We start from the raw sequence: 12,468 nt of genomic DNA, 5'->3' as shown, positions 1-12,468 counted from the left end.
GGAGGTAAACATGAAACAAACACCGGGAGCGAATATGGGGAGCGTGGAGCCTCCGGTGAAGGCTGAGGGAAACTCTCCTGCGCATCCCAAGTTCCTTCTGGGCGCTTTCCTGCTGCTTTGCAGCGCCGGTGCCCTCCTTATCAACCTGTAGCACGTTCTGCTGCCCATCCGTGAGCTGCTGACAAAGGCTGTGCGGGCCGAGTGTCTGCCAGCTGTGCTTAAAACACCAAACGCCAGGGAAACATTCGGGTAACAGAATAAGTGGAAGTGTTTTTAAAATGCCACACGGCTGAAGTAGAGGGGACAGTGCTACTCTGGTTCCTGCTTCCTGGCTTGTTCCTGTCAGTAGTCTGGCGTTTGACACTGCTCGTCCCATTGTTGTGCCCGGGCTGTACCGTGGAGAATTTTTTTTTTTCTGCTTCTGGTTTTGGTTGATCTGAAGATTTGACTCTGAAGCGTGTTGAATTGGATAGCCGAGGCCTGCGCTTGTGTTTGGGTGTTTATTTCTGGCAGGATTGGAAAAGCTCAATGTCAGGACGTGGGGGGAGGGATGGAAGGAAAGCAAGTACACTTTCCTTTGTGCTTATATTTAAAAAAAAAAAAATAAAATCTCGCGGTTTCCTTTCGATTTTCAGAGTTATTTATAAGAGCACTTCTTCCCATTAATCAAAAAGGTAGGGGAGTGACATGTCAAACCAGTTAAATAATGTACGTTAACTGTTGGTGGACCAGAACTCGTGGCTGCTGCTGAGGCTATCGGAAATATTAGATCGAATCCCGTATGGGATAGAGGTTAAGGACACCAGATAGAAAATAAAAGCTTCACATCTAATTAGATCATCTGTCTGATGAAATCCCTGGTTTAAGTTTTATTTTGCATACTGTAAAATTAAGTGGTGCAAGGAGCAATTTAGCCTATTAGTTGAGTTTTGTGCCTTTATGTATGAAGCTTTCTTAAAAATGCCAGTCAATTGTAATTTTAGTATATACAATCTGAAGTTACGGGGCATTTTGATGGTTTTGAAATACGTTTTCAGAAATACCTGTGTATTTTCTTTTACTGTATTGAGCTGCAAATTCATGCAGTGAATACTAAAAAAATCCCCAAGCATGTATTTTGCTGTTTCACCTCAGTTTTCAGATGGTGTTTTGTACGTTTATGAATTGCACAGTAACTCACAAAGCATGTTCTTTGTAAAACTTGTCTCTGAGAAAGGTAGATTATTTAAGGAAATAGAGGGATTAAAACGTTGCTGTTCAGCGCAGAGATGTTTGAGAGGAATTTCTTGGTTTGAACCAGTTTCGGTTTTGTTTGTGCTTTTTACTTTGAAGGAACGTGCTTGTGTTTCTGTTAGCGATAAGAAGTTGCTATTTTTAAGGTATTTTCTGCTTCATTCCTGTTCTGTGTGTGTGAAGCTTTATGCAGTTTGTGCTCTGTTGAGGGCTTTAGTACAATTAATCTAGCAGACCACTTTAATTCAATGTAGCAGTTATTTTTATAGTAGAAACTGTGGCCGAATATATGTGCAGTTAATTAATAGGTTTTTCAGTGATAGCAACAAAATGTTTCCTTTTGTGCATGGAGCAACAACAGCTAACAAAGACCCTAGACTCCATAATTATGAAATCCTGACTGACTGATTTAAGAATCTACAAGGCAGTGCGTTACAGTGTGAGATTTATGTGCAAGTGTAGCAGGTAAGGAAAACCATTGAGTCATGTTTCCAGAGGAATCCTTCACAATGGCAGAAATTTATCAGTGTTCCTCTTGATGTGAGAGGAGCACACCCGCAATTGAACCTTTTCCAGAGGCTGCCGGGCTGTAGCAGCCAGTGCTCCGTGGGGCCTGGCAGGGCTCCCTGCTTACCTGTGGTTGAGGTGGCAGGAGCAGGGTACCTGTCTGGGGAGGCTGATGGAAGGTTTTGGGTTGTAAGTATTTGGGGAACAGCTCCTTTTTCTGTCGGGGTGCTTGTGCAGCAGGAGGAGTCTGTTCTGGGCTTAAATTCGGTGCCTGGGTGCAAGAAGACACTCCTTGTTTTTGGTGCGGCTCACTAAGGTGTGCGTTGGCTTGGAGGGGATTGCAGGAGGCCTTTGCAGTGGGAACTTTGGTTTAACAAAGCCATACCCTGACAGGATTTTACAATAAGAAAGCTGGGATCTCTTTGGGGGATGGAGGAAGCTTCGTATCTAGAGCTTTAATTCAGTTGTGGGTTCTATTCATGCTCCAGGTCCACAGTCCCCCGTTTTTGGTGGTTTTACTTTGTAGGCTGTATGGGCTGTAGTATCGTGAACTAAGCCAAGCTGTGCTGCTGGGTGTAGCAAATCAAAAGGGCAGATAAGACTTGAGATCTGTACAATTTTATGAATTGTTGAAGGTATACACTAAGGGTCAGGAATATTGTAATGTTGCCCCATGTATTGGATATGTGATAAGCCAAAAGAAACTTTCCTGTAATGCTGTACACACTGTGAGTATGTGTGACAAAGGAGTGGAATTTTTTGTTGCCAGAAATTTTGCATTTATTTTGCAGAGAAAGGAGCTTGAAAATCATAGTTTGCAGTTACTGTGGTTTTGGGGAAGAGGGGAGGGAAATTAAGAGATCACCTTTCAAACTGGTTGAAATGCTGGAAATCCAACGTAGTCAGTCTTGTGTTGGAGAAAGTGCTCACTGTTATGCTTCTGTAGTTGACAAGAACATTAACGTGAAGGAGGAAAAAAAAACCCAAAACAAAAACCCTGCTGCTGTATTGATGTCTCTTTCTCCCAGGAAGGCATTCTGGGCAGGAGGTGAAGCTTAAAGATTACTTTGGGGGGGAGGGCGAGGATATCCATTGTACTGGAAGTGAATTGCAAAGCATTTCCTTTTTTTTTTTTTTTTTTTTCCCTTTCGTATTTTGTTTTTTATTTTTGATGATGTTTCCAGTGTTTAGCCAAAGTTGACTTGATTGCAATGACAAACCATCGTTTCATAAGCTGTAATTGGCATCTATACAGATGTAGGTTGATGTAGCTGGTCCGATGTATTGGGTATAAGATGCTTGTTAATTCCTATTCATTGAGTTTAATCAGTTTGTCATATCCTGTGGACAAAATCTGAAGCGTGTTTCCATTTAAAAGTATTGATGTTGAAGTCGATTTAGAGGGATGAAGTAGTTCCACACAATATGCCATGTTTTAGTCTGTGTTACCTCTCATGGTTTTGCAGCCCTTTTGTTTTCCAGATGATTTTAAAAATGGTATTTCCTTTGTGTAAAGGCCACATGTGTTGACAAAATTAACAGTGTGCTTGTCTGTGCTTTTATGAGGCTTACAAAATAAGTGCACAGTGACAATATTCTTTCATTTTTCTTACAATTGTAGTGTTGCTTGTTTAAAAATAGTTTCTTACAGTGTGAATTAGTATATGTTGACTTCGTCCTTTCAGTGTTGACATTAATGTTAACTTCCTACTAATCCATAATAAAATATCCTCAGTTTTATTTATAACAAACTGCTTGAAAAATAATTATGCAAGAAAACATTTTAGCAGGTTAGTCTCAGTGCAGTGAAGTGGTTTCGTTTTTTTTAATAACTGGAAACATTTTGGCTTGATTTATTTTCATCAAAACAAAGAAATATTGCTTGAAAAAGAATTAAGAATGTTTGTCTTATATAATGGCAGTACTGGGAATTGAGAATCTGAAAATTGGTACCAGGAGACATTTGCAAGGCATTCCAGGAAGTGGGCAGACTCTCCAATTTCTGTAAATTTATATCTGAGTTGTTCCTTTATGTTTGGGTTCTCTTAAATTTTTTTTTAATATATTGTGCATTTTCTATTACTGGTTTATTATCTAGTGTACTGTCTGTCCTGTAGAGCAAGTTGAAGTTGGATAAAATTTTGTAAATTGTGTTATGGGTGGGACTGGTTTTGTAGGGTTTTTTGAAGGAGTCACTTTTTTTAAGTGTGCTTATTGGGTAATTTTAACAGAGCCATAGATTTCTTTAAGATCAGTATATTTTTTTTGTATGCAGTTTGGCCTTTGTATTAATAGGGTGTAGCTTTCTAGGATCCAATTAAGGTGAAGTGAGTGACACATTCTATAGTTCATGATTGTACTGTGTTTATACTTGGAAATCCCAGCCAGAGTGTATATAAAGGTTCTGTATCCTGGTATTTGGTTATAGGTTTGCAGTACTTGTACTTCATCCCGTATTAAAGCCAACTTTTTTTTAAATGGATGTTACACAGTACTGTAAGTATGAAATACTTAGCATGTGTTGATACTTTCTCAACTAGCGTTTGAGACTTTTTTTTTTTAAATAGTGGGATTTTATTGCTCTAGACATATATCCCTGAATGTTTTGGCTGTTCCTTAAGCGTAAAGTACAGTGTTGGTACTAGTTTCTGAAGGCAAGAAAATTGATGAAGTCAGAAACATTACACTTGTCATTTTAATGTGTTAATGAAGAGAGAAGGATGGATCTCATGTCCACAAACAGAATGCTTTTGTAGAGGTGTAATTAGGATTGCAGGACACTTAGTGTGTTGGCATTTGCATTTCAGCAAGTTTTATCTTCACTGTCAGGTGACTATTAATAGGGAATATATTGTAAGATTTTTTTTTTTTTTGTTAAATGCATGCTACATACTGTAGCTTTTAAGTACTGATCTACTGAGTCTGGAGGCTGAAGTGGTTCCATTCCCTAAGTGGTACGTGTGCATCAAGCAAGTTAAGGTAATTTGTGCCCTACTGACTTTAGTAATCAAATAGCCAAGGTGGGCAGTGGTTCAGGATGGAGGAGAGAGGGAAATGCTGCTGTACTTTAGCAGCTGAGGAATAGATGTTCTGATATATTATTTAACTTTCGAAAGTGTGAAGAAAAACTGTGGCAAGGGTGGGACACAACTGTTTTCATCCCATTCCAGTAATTAAAGCATTAATCCTTTTGTGCATCATGCTGCTTGTAGCCTCTTGCTTTTTGAATTTTTCTCTAGGTGAAGCCAGGTACAGTATGTGAAGAAGGAATAGGCAATCTAAAGCTTTGTTCTGTGCATGGTATTACTCAGGTGTGCTTTCAGCATGGCTCTGTGCCTCTTGCCAGCCTGCATGGCTGTTTGTTCACTGTAGTGGGTTGAGTGGACTTGGTAATTATAGAGGTAAAACTATCTGCAAATGTTGATACCATCTGAAGTAAGTGTTGAAAGCATCTTCTGAAAGCTGTGCCATATGTTTGTTATACCATTTTAGAAAAGAGTAGATGTTTCATGCTTGGATAGCTTGGTGCGTGTAGAAGCATTTGTTTTCATTACATTAGTGAGATGATACAAAATTAAAGAGAGTCATGGAAAATGTTTATGGCTATAAAGTGACTTTTTCCTGATTAACACTTGTCACAAGACTTTCCAGTGCCAGAATTATATGCCATGGCCCACTGTTGTTCTTTATCCCACTGACAATTAGGCAAGCTTATGTTCTGTGGAGAAATTACATTCTGGTTTCCAGCCTTACAGATTCATCAATTAAACTTAAGGTTATTCTCAGATTACTGAAAAAATAGTTCTTCTTGGTCCTCACCTGGTAAATTTTTGGGTAATTGGAGGGATTTTGCTGTACTTTCAGCAGTCTGAAAGGGAAGGAAATGTGTATATTTTTAGTTGGAGAATATTTAAATAGTTTTGTAAAAACCAGATATTGCTTAGAGTGCTTGGATGAGCTTCTGCAGAAATTAATTAAGGAGATAGGTTGTGAGTATGAGGTGAATGCAGAACTGAGTTGGGTGGCAGGTCTAGTATTGGATCAGGTAATTCCAGGAGCTGAACTACTGTCCTGCTCATTCTGAATGCAGATAGGTATATGGATACAACTTCAGTCCTTTAGTGCCGTGCCTACCTTGTGTTTTACATTAAAAAGTCATGTAAGTTACTTTTTTTTTTTAACCCCTTTTCTTGGCGAAGTCCTGTAGCTGTGGTGTTTGAATCCTGATGTTTGAGTAATGTGTTTTCACAATTAAACATTGAATTGATGCTTATTAAACTTGATTTAATTTGACACTTTGTGGAAGATGTTAGCAATGTTAATCTTGTAGAATGCTTATTTGTAGTTAAAACCAGACAAAATTTAAATCAGTGGGTCTTCTATGGAGCCTGTGAAGTTTTCCAGGATTTGTATAGATGCACCTGAGAGGATAAGCTTAGTACCTTACAAAACATTTTGGTATGAGTAAAGAAAGGAATTTGGCTTAATATAGTTCAGTCTGAGTTTGTTGGACAAGGGAAATTCAGTAAAGCAAGAAAAAATACTTAAATATTTATTACATGTTTCTGCTTTATGGATAGGCAGACTAAAGAAATAGCTACAGTAGAGTAATTCCTCTGTGGAAAAGCCCTTTCCAAGACTGGCCTGTTGAAATAGGGGTCTGTTCAAAGCTTGTTCTCAAGATGAGTTCCACTGATACTGTCACAAGTAGATCGGGCCATTTGATAGTTGGCTTGTGGCCATTCTAAAGTTTGTTGAATGATGCATTTCTAAAATGAGCCTCTGTCAAAGTTTTGCAGTGGTTCAGGTATTATTCTTGATACTGAATATTATTCTTTGTATTTAAAGAATCATAGAAAGGTATTCCTTATGTACCTAAAATACCATGTTAATGAGTTAAACCCCCATTAAGCATATTTGTGAGTTGAAGAATAATGTTTATTAGATACTTTAACTTCAGAGCGTGAGAGGATGCAGGGATCACCATCAGAGCTGTATTGGCAAATTACCTTCCTTTATGGTTCTTGGATTTGCTATGTAGTGTTCATGGCAGGAGCTTATTTAATTAAGATGTAGAATTAAGAACTCATTTACAGTTTTGTAAAGGGAGTGACTAAAAGTGTGTGATGAATTACAAACAGAACACTGTATGTCTGCATATGAATTTCTTTTGTGGTAAGTTGTTAAATTAATTGTTGTTTGTTAAAATGGCTTTAAGTAATTTCCTTTTCTCACAGTGGCATTTGAGGATTATGATTCACTTCTCAATATTGATTGGTTATTAGTCTAGAGCAGACTGAATTGTGAATGTGCTTTTCATTAAATTTCTGCTTCCATTTTGAGAATTTAAAATTCTGAATAATTTCAGAGTATCATTTGCAGCAATAGACAAAAAATCCAATACAACAGCTTTTAAAATAGAGCCATGGGATGTATTTTTTTTTTGTCAGTATTCTGTTGCTTCCACTCTATTTGCCATTTTAACTTTTTATTTAGGCTGTGTTTTCATTATCTTATGATTTGAAAACTTACTTTTATAGGGATGCAGAGTAGAATAATGAATTGAAGTTAAGGTTTTATTTTTAGGTATTTTTCTTCTAGGTAACAGAATTTTAAGTACTCTCTGTTGCTTCTCATATGTTTCAGTGAAACCATTTTTGGGCCTGTGTGATGAACCAGGCTGCAGAACTGTTTCAGTTCAAAAATAACCTAGTAAAAATAGAAAACTCACTAGTTTTAAATAACCACTATTGAGGGTTAGTACTAAGAAGTTTCAGAAATTCAAAGAGCCAGCTTCTGGTCGCTCAGAACTGACTTGGGAGGGATTCCACGGGAAGATTCCATGGTGGATAAAAGAGCTAGTGAGTGCTGGGAGTTCTTGCAGAATGCTCTTCTGGAGGCATGAGACCAGTTAATCACCTTTAACTGGAAGTAGGTAGTACCCTTGACTTAGCTGCAAGCTCCTGAGTCTGCTCAAAACCAAAAGAGGAGTGTACCAGGGATGGAAAAATGAACAAATACCCACTGAGAGCTACAAGGGCATTGCCAGAGCGTGCAGAGGTGCAGTGAGAAAAGTAAAAGCTCAACTAGAATTGAAATTGGCTGGAGATGTCAAAAACCACAGGAAAGGATTATTCAGGATCATAAACAAAGAGGACAAACAGAGGAAAATGCTGGCCCACTATTGAACAAGAGAGGTGAATTAGTTGCCAACCAGTTCTGAAAAGCCAGAGGTTCTCTGCGTTTCTTTCACCTCTGTCTTTACCTCTTGGGCCCCAGAGCTTGGGAACAAAAATCCAGTTTTATGCACAGATCTACTATCTTTGTAGGAGTTATTGGGGTGTAAACTATTACAGGAACTTGACTCCTAAAAATTACACATCTGAAGGTGTTAAGAGATGGCTGGATACTGCTGGGAGGCTGATTTCTGTACTCTTTGAGAAGTCATGGAGATTAGGGAATGTTCCAGAAGATTGGGAGAAGGCTCATGTTGCCTCATCTTCAAGAAGGATTTAAAGAAGAATGCAGGAAATTATCAGCCCATCAGTTTTACCTCAGTCCCAGGGAAAGTTATGGTATGAATCCTGATGAAGCACGATTGGGAAAAGCTGGCATGGATTCACCAAGGGCAAATCATTCCTGGCGAACCTGATTGCCTCTTAGCATAGAGTAATCTGCTTGGTGTATATGGAGCTAGCGGTGGACATTGTCTTCCTGGATTTCAAGTCTTTCCATGCTGTTTCCCACAGCCTCTTCCTAGAGAAACCAATGTGTTATGTTCCAGACAAGGGATCTGTGGCTGGCTGAGAGCTGGCTGATGGACACCACTTGGAGCAGGGTGGGAAATGCTCCTTCTCAAACCGGCTGCCTGTCACAAGTGGGGTCCCCAGGGATTGATACTGGGCCACTGTTTAATACCATCATAACTGATCTGGATGGTGGGATCAAGTGCACTCATGAATTTTGCTGATGGTACCAAACTGAGAGGGGAAATGAACCTGCAGCAAGGTGAGCCACCCTGGAGAAAGTCCTGGATGGGCTGGAAGAATGATCTGATGAAAATCTTATGAAATTCAGCAAGGACATTTTAAGGTCTTACATATGGGAGAACATGATCCAGGAGTGCAGCACCATCTGAGATCTTCCTGTCTGGGAAGCAACTCTGTGGAAATGGACCTGGGGGTAGATTTAACTCAGTAAAAATGACCAAAAAAACCCAATTGCATGCTGCTGTGGCACAGGGAGACAGTGGGATGCTGGATTGCACCATTGAAGACAAAGGAGTTACCATTGCACTCTGCTCAGTGCTGGTCAAGCCACATCTGGAATATTTGTGTGCAGTTTTGGTACCTGCTAAACAAAAAAGATGTGGCAAGGCTGGAGAGGGTCCAGAGAAGGGCTGCAAAGATGATCAAAGGACTGAGAAGCTGAATTGTGAATGGCTGAGATACCCTGGTTTGTTCAGCCTTACAAAAAGAAGGCTTTGGGGGAGATGTTACCAGCATGTTTCAGTACTTAAAGGGTGCTTACAAAGAAGATGGAGACTCCATTTTTATGAGGAGTTACATTGATAAGACAAGATTTAATGGGTACAAGTTACTCCTGGGGACTAACTTCTATTGAACACAAGAAACGCTCATGAAGAGAACAGTCAACTATTGGAATAATCTCTCCAGGGCAGTGGTGGGTTCTCCAGTGCTGGACACTTCCAAAATGCAGCTGGACAGTGCGCTGGGCTATCTTGTCTAGCCTGTGCTTTTGCCAGGAATTGTTGGATCAGATGATTTTTCATGTTAAAGGAGATGCTGCTGCCTGGGAATGGTGAGAATTCACACCATTTAGGGGGTCACACACACCACCCAGGAGTTCAACGGCAGGGTCTGGAGTCCCTTTGCAGCAGGAATGTCCAGTGATCTGGTGGATGGGTGCTCCTTCCAACTCCTTGCTCCTGCAGACTCTTGGACACACTTTCTCCTTTGAGCTTGACCTTGAGTTCCCTGCAGCAAAGACTCAGGCATTGGGTTTGTAAAAATATATAATTTAATAGAGTGGTGCAGCAGCAGGTCTTGAGTTGGGTGCCTGCAGAGGGGAACCCAGAAGAAGGAAATCCTTGGGCTTTTATAACATTTTTGTGCCCTTACATTGAGGTATTCTCTGATTCTGTGAATGCAGTTCATTTTGAAGGCTTAAAGAGCTGTGCGTGTCCTTTGAGAGAGATATTTGGGAGGCTAGGGTGGGTCCTGGTTAGTGTGACACTGTTTCTGTAAGGACTATTTATGAAACTACTGCTTCTTTATTTTCTTACAGAGAATGGAATTATCAGTATTTTGGAAGCACAGGTTGCCAGGACTAGATTGTATAGAATCCTAGGAACATAGAATGGTTTGGGTTGGAAGGAGTCTTTAATATTATGCCGTTATTCTGCTGCTGTAGGCAGGGACATCTGCCATTAGACCAGGTTGCTTAAAGCCCCATGCAGTCTGTCCTTGGACACTTCCAGGGATGGAACATCCACAACTTCTCTTTTTTCATGGAGAGGAGGGATGGAATGAGTGCAGTGACTTGGCTTCCTCACTTTGCCTGAAGGAGGACACAGAATTTAGTGAAGTTACACTGCTTCAAGCAGATGTGGGACAGATTCAGATCTGAGCGTGTGTGCAGCAGCAAGAATACCAAAGTGTATCTCCAAAGGATTGTATAGGAGAAAACTCTGAATGAAGGAAAGATCCTGAGGGATCTAGGTTGAGTGCTTCATGAATTATGTTTGAACCTGTGACTACTAAAAATCAGGCCACCATTTGATTTTAGGGAAGTGGAGAAATGAAGTTGTCTTTTGGGAAGGTTTTTCAGAAAATAGTGTTATAATAAGACATTTTCAGTTAAAGGAAGTAGAAGATAAGTTGAGGATACTTAGATTGGATGTGAGGAGGAGTAGGAACTGAAGGAATTGAAAGGGTGACCTAGTGATGCAGACCATTTCAGGGGTGAGGGGAATGGCAGTGTGAATTACAGTGTTTTCTTTCTTTCTAACAGCTGCCTGAATCTTGCGCTTGGTTACCGTCTAAACATTACTGCTAACTTAAGTTAGCATTTAAGTGTCTTATGGTGCTGGGGCCTGCCTCAAAATATTTTATAAACGGGGTAAATGGAACAAAACAGAGAACAAAATTGCAGAGTTTGTGTAGGGTGTGAAAGAACTTGGTAAGAGTTTTATGCTCTAAGTTCTGAGTATAACAGAACTCCTCCATTTTTGAACTAAAAGTAAGATGTTGGCTGTGTTTTCTATGTCTTTATCTTAGACTCCTGCTTCCCTTTTTCTTCTTTATCCCTCAAGGAAGGGAAGAGTAAAGAAACTTCTGCTTCTTTCCTCGAGGTGAAAATGAAGCCAAGAACTCTCATGTGTCTGTTCCCATGTCATGTTTTGCTGCCTTTGAAGGATAAAGAAAGCTGAGCAAAGTGTGGAAGATACAGATGGATATGTTGAAAGGGCAAGAAATAGTTTAAAGTGTGGAACTGAAAGCCTGTGTAAGGGAGAATGATGCTGATCTAGAGAATTTTAACAGTACAGTTTAATACAACAAAGTGTAGAAAGAGTATAAGATAAAGTGGGAGGATAAGAAAAATGGAGAACATCCATTATATAACATCATAAAGCATGTCTCTCTGGCAAGAGAGAAAAAGTGGAATGATACTGGGAAGAATAAAGAGCTGCAAAAATTATGTACATTGGGTGGTAAACTTTAATGGAGCTTCTGGGCATGTTACAGATATAGTAACTAAGGGTAGATTTTACACACCATGGTTCTCAAAGCTTTGTTTGTTCTTAGTCTCTGGTGTGGTGCACAGAAATGTATTGTTTTCCGAGTATTTTTAATCTCGCCTGGGTTTTAATGGTTGGAAGGGCAGAGCCTTTGAATTTGTGATTTTGTTAATACTTGAATACTGTAAGTTTGCAAGAGTGGGAGACTACAAAATTCTGAAGGACTATCATATTTCAAGTGCTACCTGTTTAAATTATCAACAAATTAGGCTTTTTTGCTACTTTAAAAAATGGGTTTTACTTGCTTTTAAGCAGAAATGAGTGTTCATTTGGCCCTTAATTCAGAGGAAAGGGTGAGAATAATTTTTATAATTTCTGAAAAATAAATTTATAGTAAGAAACTGAACCATGAATATACTGAGCTGGAAGGGACCTGCAGGAATCACTGAAGTCAGCTCCTGGCCCCACACAGAACAACACCAGAAATCCTACTCTGCCTGAGCATAGATCCACATCCTATCTTTAGTATAGGAGCACATGGAATTTAACTAACAAGTTCTGGTTTTGTACTTGTACTACTTAATTGTGTGGAGGAAATTAATAGTTGAAATGGCTTTAATGCCTCTTCTGGTTCTATATGGGAAGGATTTGGAGGTGTTCATGCTTATAGCAGAGTTAATTTTTGTTTCCCAAGATGAGATCCCAGAAACTCATCAGAGTCTGTGTTAACTAATGATCAGAATTAGGTCTCATTTTCTACCTTTAAAGGTCTCTGTTAACTTACAAGTTCATGTGTTAAAAATTTATTACTTCAGACAGTTTTCTGGGATTAGTTGTATTCTGTCTGTCTTGGCTGAATTGGTGGGATTTTTTTCTCTGCATAGTCTCAGTACAAGTAATATTTACTGGTTTATTTGCTATAAATAATTTGAAAGAAGTATTAATAGTTGAATGGAAGCCTGGAAAGG

At 39.4% G+C, this 12,468-nt stretch overlaps 1 protein-coding gene across 34 annotated transcripts in view; it reads left to right on the top strand.

The window, feature by feature from the left end:
• KDM6A (lysine demethylase 6A) overlaps positions 1-12,468 on the top strand; it is a 151,768-nt gene that overhangs the window by 2,403 nt on the left and 136,897 nt on the right. The window lies entirely within an intron of this gene.

Source organism: Cyanistes caeruleus, chromosome 3 (assembly GCF_971803275.1).
Source record: "Cyanistes caeruleus chromosome 3, bCyaCae1.hap1.1, whole genome shotgun sequence".
Lineage (NCBI taxonomy): Eukaryota > Metazoa > Chordata > Aves > Passeriformes > Paridae > Cyanistes > Cyanistes caeruleus.
This window is presented reverse-complemented; position numbering and strand designations above follow the sequence as displayed.